The sequence below is a fragment of the Semicossyphus pulcher genome, unplaced genomic scaffold (genome assembly GCF_022749685.1).
Source record: "Semicossyphus pulcher isolate SPU_LCO1_2020_fin unplaced genomic scaffold, fSemPul1.0.p SCAF_13, whole genome shotgun sequence".
NCBI lineage: Eukaryota > Metazoa > Chordata > Actinopteri > Labriformes > Labridae > Semicossyphus > Semicossyphus pulcher.
This window is the reverse complement of record NW_027211637.1, coordinates 8,919,732-8,925,969: the sequence shown is the minus strand read 5'-3', so window position 1 is coordinate 8,925,969 and position 6,238 is coordinate 8,919,732. Positions and strand designations below refer to the sequence as shown.

The window sequence follows — 6,238 nt, the reverse complement described above, 5'->3', positions numbered from 1 at the left end:
CAAAGACAGGAAATCTCCGAATACCTCTGGAAAAATGTGGACTAATGAAACTGATGCTCCAAATACAGATACAGGATGTTTTCCTTTCTGTCTCAGTGGGAAAGGCTGCTTCAGGTACAAACTCTTGTCTATACCTTATTTCAATCAGGGGAGTCAAGTAAATGAAGTAAGGAAGAACATTTATTTTACAGTGATGATGTGGTTATGAATCATGGTCAGAAGTCTTTGGCGCTCGGACTGTACGGGGAGACTGAAGGGTGTCGGCCCTGAGCAGCCACAAGATATATGGAACCCTGTGACTGAGGGTGGAGGTGTTGGCTGATGATGTCGTCTCAGGCTGATGAGATGATGACCTGATGAAGACTGGGCGATCAGGACGGCATGAATGAGCTGGAGGCAGAGAAAAGCCATATTTAAAAAGACAGCAACAATACGAGGCTAGCAATGAGAGTGTGTTGCAGTGCTATTGGACAGATATGACAGGTGATGAGAACAGCTGATGAGTGCAGGAAAATAACAGTGAGCATGTGTGATGGGAGAGTGAGCAGAATGGTATGAGATACTAGAACCAGCATGCACTATACAGTCTTCCTGACTGAACTTAGGCTTCATTTAATCGCCTGTTTGGTAAATTTCTTTGAACGTAACTCGAGTAACTCAAGTGAGATAATGAAACAGTACGAAGTATTGTAATATTGTGTATGAGATAACAATAGAGGGCATCAATCACACTACCACAGCAGTTCCCAGTAGCAAACAATGCTTCTCGATCACTGTGTTTGCGTGTTTACACATACAACCCACCATGTCTTTAGTCAGACAGATTTTGGATGGAGACGTCAGTTTCACTAATTTATGAGAAACAAAATGTAACTTTTTATCAGTATGTCTGTATGCAGTAAAAGGAGGAGGAGACAAATGTTCAGAGCACCAACACAAAGATTTTTAACCACAACATTCTCTGTTAATGACAAACATGACTCATTGTTTATAGGAGCGGGAACACGCTGAATCATTACAACAGATAGATTTTCCAGTAAACAAAACAATGAATTTTATGTAAATTGGCACAAACACAGGATTCAGTTACAGATTTCAAAATACAGAACAATGATATTTCCCTCACACTTTGCTCACCATATGAAGCTTCAGCCAAAGATCAGTCAGGAAGACTGCAGCTTTGCATGTGAGGCCTGTACGTTATTTCTCTCCACACTCACCCTGATGGGCATGGTATTGGTTAAGCAGGACACAGCACAAAGTGCTTTGACCCCAGCTTATTAGCATGACTCAAAGGCTAATGTTGTTTCTTTACTGCTGGATGTTTAAAAAAGCAAATGTTTAAGTTCGCTACAATAAAAGGTTTGCGTTAAGTTAACAGATAAAATCTCTGCAAACACTGAAAGTACTTCACTGTACTGTGACATAACGGTGGGTTTCACTGTAATTTTGGTATATATTTCACATGGAAATGGTTTTATATGAGAGAGATGGAAGTTCTTGCAGTGAAGGTAGGAGTAGCGAGACGCAGCCCTGCACTTGTGCTGCGCTCTTACTTTCAGCCCCATCACCACCCCAGCATCCACCTGCAGGTTCCGGCTAGGGGGATTTAACATATTATCTCATCACTCCTCAAATGTCTTTATGTAAATTGAGGATTGACACCACAAAGCGTAGGTAGCTATCTGGCTAACTAGCTAACATAACTCATGCCATGTAACTTAACCTACTATTTTAAAGATCATTTGAAGTTTCAAGGCCCCTTTTGTTTTTTAACATTTCTATCGCTAGCTATTCTATGAGTGGAAACCAAAAACTTTTACATTTAAAAATGTTTTCCTCTGCCCTAGAGAGTTTGAATTAATGAATCCGTGGATACATTTGGCAATGAAGGATGCACCCGATGGATCCTTCGTGGCCCAGGAAAAGGAGGACGCATTTGTCAGCTGCATCTGAAGGAGCCTTCGAAATAGGACAGCCTTCGATGCGCTGCTGTGGCACAATCCCCTTTGAAATACGTCCTTAGAAGGATGCAGCCCCTGAATTGGGACACAGCCTTTGTGCCAGCCCAGTGCTTGACTGGCGATCAGTACTCGAAAAGAGTAAAAAGGCAAAGAGCTCTCCGTCAACCTTAATTCAGAGGTGAAAGAAAACCATTCCCTCTGGGATCAGGTTGAAAATTTAACAAATGAGCTCCACAGAGCGAGGGCCTGGCCCCAACAACTGAGCCATCTGTTCCACCAAGAAAGATCCAAGTATTTTGAGGAGCAAACACAGCAGATCCAACTCTCCAGGCAATTTGAAGATATGAAAGAACAGTTGGCTCATCAGAAGAGCCAGGAAGAGTTGTTGGTACAGAAGGAGAAGGAAACCCGGTGTGAGCTGGAAGCCCTCAACATTTCATGCCAGAACATCCAGCAGAGGCTTGAAACTGATCTCAAGGCAGAGAGAAAAAGAAATGACACCCTTCAGAAGCAACTTGAGACAGAAAAACACTCTTATTCTGAAAGGGTGTCACAGTTCGAGGATTAGATCCGGAGGCTGGGGGCTGAGCAGGATGCCCTCCTACAAAAAAGAGGAGCAGGACATCAAACGACTGCTTCAGGAAGCCTCTCAGAGGGAGAAGTCTTTCCAAAGGGAGATCGAGGAGCTGAAAACAATACTCCACAAGAGTTGAGGAAGAGGTCATGACAGGCCCCTGACACAGAGACGCCACCACTCAAGAATGAGCTGAAGAGCGAGATCTGCGTACAGGAGGAGGAGGAAGTGGAGGAGAAGGAGGAGTCCTAAACTACTTTCCGAAGAACCTGAAGAAGATGCTCCACATACAAACATAAAAATTATTCTACTGAATTAAGAATGTGAGTCAAAAGGTCATACAGATAAAGGTTTCTATCATTGACTGTTTTCGAATACATTAAGGTTAAACGTGCCTTGCCAACCAAACCTTTGCAGCTCTCGGACATTTTCTCATCCAGCACCTGCAGATTGGCAGGGGAAAAACTTTTGTAGCTGGCATCTGCTATTTTACTGCATTTTACTGACTTTTGCATTAAACAAAATAGCCAAAGGGGCTCCAGCAACAGCTCAGTGACATGAAATGAGGTGACGCTGAGCAGACTCCCAGCAGTATCCACCTCTCTCTCAAAGTGACCACGCCCCTAATTATTCTTAAAATTATGCTAATTTCAAACTTACCTGTGGAGTGTCTTAGCATAATTTACCTATGACAAAAAACTCCTCCTTTTTGTCACACTGGTGCTCTGTGCTTCAGCCTCTGCCTGAAACGACTCAAGCCCCTTTTACACTGCCAGTTCAAGCCGGGATAATTACGCCTCTGTTACATTCTGTCTTCTATGTAAAACGCATAGAGGCGGAATGGTGGGGTGAAGTCGCTCTACCTCTGAGCCGGTATCGGAGGTAGTAACAAAGGCATAACAGAGGCGAAATGGCGTCCGTGTAAACAGCAGAGCTGACAGGATGGAATAGCAAATAGTGTGTGTGTATTTGTAGCACCCGCTGTTTGTTTTGCTTCTGCATCGCTGGAACGCTATGAAAAATTGTAAAATGGCAAAGGCTGCATGACAGCAGAGCTTCGTTACGGCGCTGAGGTGGATCCGCTGCAAACTGCTTCAGTCAGCTCTGTCCCTTTAAGAAACCCTTTACGCCACTGAGGCAGAACCGCAGTGTAAAAAGGGCTTCAGTCAGCTCTGTCCCTTTAAGAAACCCCGCCCCTACAAGCCCATTTTCTTCTGATTAGCCAGCTCTCTCTTTGTGATGTCACAGAGTGCAGCATGTAGAAAAAACTGTCTGAAGCATAGCCTACTTTTACCTACAGATTTAAAACTTCAACCCATGTTTAGTATGGACGCAACATTGTAAAATGATATATATGTCTTAAAATGTGAAACTGCATAATACCCCCTATATAGGCTTAGTTAATACTGATGAGTTACAAAATAATCCACTCTTTGTGCAGTTGTCATGAAATAAAATACGATATAGAGTTCAGACCATTTTATGTTCCAAACTGTAAACATGTTTATTTCTGCTGTAAAATTTGGCTTTTTAACATAGGGCCAGTGGCTTTTAAGGGGAAGTCTCAAGTGGCCACTAGAGGAACTGCAGTTTATGGCACTTGTGCTTTGGCTTCACTTCACTGTCCCTGAGCTTGCCGCTTGGTTTACAGTTTATTCTAACAAAACATCAATAGAGGTGGCAGATCCTGAAGCTGTCACATTAATAACTGTTGTAAGAGTCCTTTTTTTCTAAACAATGTCATCTGAGGACATGCTACCTGTATCAGTAGCACAAGATCAGAAAATACGGGTTGTTTTGGAAGACAATGACCTACAATCCAGTCCTTTGGTTGCATCAGGTGGCAGCTTTAAATGAACAAGGACAGAGAGTCTGATCAACTCGTGATTCTATTAATAAATATCAGTGGGTCTGGTATGTACAAAATGTGAACCATGTGGACTCAACCATGAGGAGTTTTTTTTCAGTGAATGAGGACAAACAGGAGAAGCTGAATCTCCGCCTCTGGGGGAAAATGTGTGATGTGTAGCCTATGTCAGTGTGTGTGAGAGAGAAAGAGAGCCTGTGTGTGTATTAGAGAGGGAGAGACAGAGCGAGAGAGGGTGTGTGTGAATACTTATTTAGTTTCTCCCCAAACGTCGCTCAGTGCATTCTTCTCTTGGAGGGTGGTAGCATCGGCGAGAGAGAGTGAGAGAGAGAGACATACGTTGGATACATAGAGAGAGAGAGAGAGAGAAGGGGACCGAGAGAGAGAGAGAGAGAGAGAGAGAGAGAGAGAGAGAGAGAGTGGGATTGGAGAGTCCGAGAAGAAGCTGAAACTTCACTGCAGACGCTCCTGCACAGGTCGGTTCCATCTTTTAGATTTTCTTATAATCTTGTAATATTTCTCTGTATGGATTTAACGCATGCGTCTCCAGCATCAGTAAAAAAAATATTAATATAGCTTTAAGATACAACAATGTAACTTGTAGTTTTGCTGTGATAGGCTATTCGAACACAAGGCATCTTCTCTGGCTTCTTCCATTCATGTTTTTCATGTGAAAGCCGCAGGTCTGAGGCAATATTGATGCTTTTGCGCGTATTCCAACACAGGCACTGGCGTCGATATCAGCAGCCAAACCAGATGATTCGGTTCTGTACAAGGCTATACTATCAGTTTCATAAGAGGCACTTGCATCGCAGATGTGTGCATTTCCTATAGCCAATAATGATCGTTCTGTAGAGTCTTAACCATGTGCGGGAAGGTGGAAACGTTTGGCTGCAGCAAAGATGAAAACAAATAGGAGGTTTTGCGCACACATGACACAGGAATATAATGATCCTCTCACAGATGCTGTGAGTTATGTGATAACGACTATGTGTGATGCATGATTCACTGTTATTCATTTGTTTTGTTAAGATCCTGTCACATGACAAACCTTTTTGTCTCCGTACAGAATTGAACTGCAAACCAGAAATTTAGCATTTTATTGAGGGTTAAAATTGGTCGAAAGCCATACAGTTTATCGGCAGTTTGATGCCCCCAGCGCGATGATAAATGATAGAAATATCCAAATGAAACAAACATCAGCTGTTTTAAGAAATGAGCATGGTTTAAAGCGTTTACAAATATTTAATTGACCAATTTTGACTGGCTTTAAGCTGTCAAGCATAGAAGTCCGAGGCTGCCAGGACACTTAACCTGAAAGACCTGAAAGACGACACCTGGTCACCTCAGGAAATAGCTTCACACCAGGGCTATATTTACCTCCTGCGGTGTGTCATTCAGCACACACACATGCACGCGCGCGCGCACACACACTGTACTCTTTATTGTAATGCATGCACATGCCGTTAACACCACGTAGATACAGTACGTATCCAGCTGGACCTGCTGCCAGGGAAGTCTCATGCGTAATGCCAGAGATACAGGGGAGAGAGGGAGAGGGAGAGGGAGAGAGGGAGGGAGGGAGGGAGGATAGGGGGATGTGCTTCAGTGTTGAAGGGAAAAGAGAAATATTGTGTTTGCAGAAAGGTTGAGAAAGAAAAACGTATAAATAAACATAGAGATAAAAAAGCTGTATGAGCTTAATTGAGTGATTATTTTTTATTATTCCCATATTACCACGAACAAAATTACATTATTTTATTCATATGTTTTTATGATTTATTTTTCTTTCTTTAGAGTAGGCCTATCGAAAAACAGTCACTGTACTATCCT

At 42.7% G+C, this 6,238-nt stretch overlaps 1 protein-coding gene across 1 annotated transcript in view; it reads left to right on the top strand.

The window, feature by feature from the left end:
- The first annotated feature begins 4,596 nt into the window (after positions 1-4,596).
- Positions 4,597-6,238, top strand: part of mgll (monoglyceride lipase) — a 47,565-nt gene continuing 45,923 nt past the window's right edge. Inside the window, exon 1 of the mRNA XM_069659604.1 lies at positions 4,597-4,881. The gene's annotated coding sequence lies outside the window, so the exon portion shown is untranslated. The remainder of the gene's footprint in view (positions 4,882-6,238) is intronic.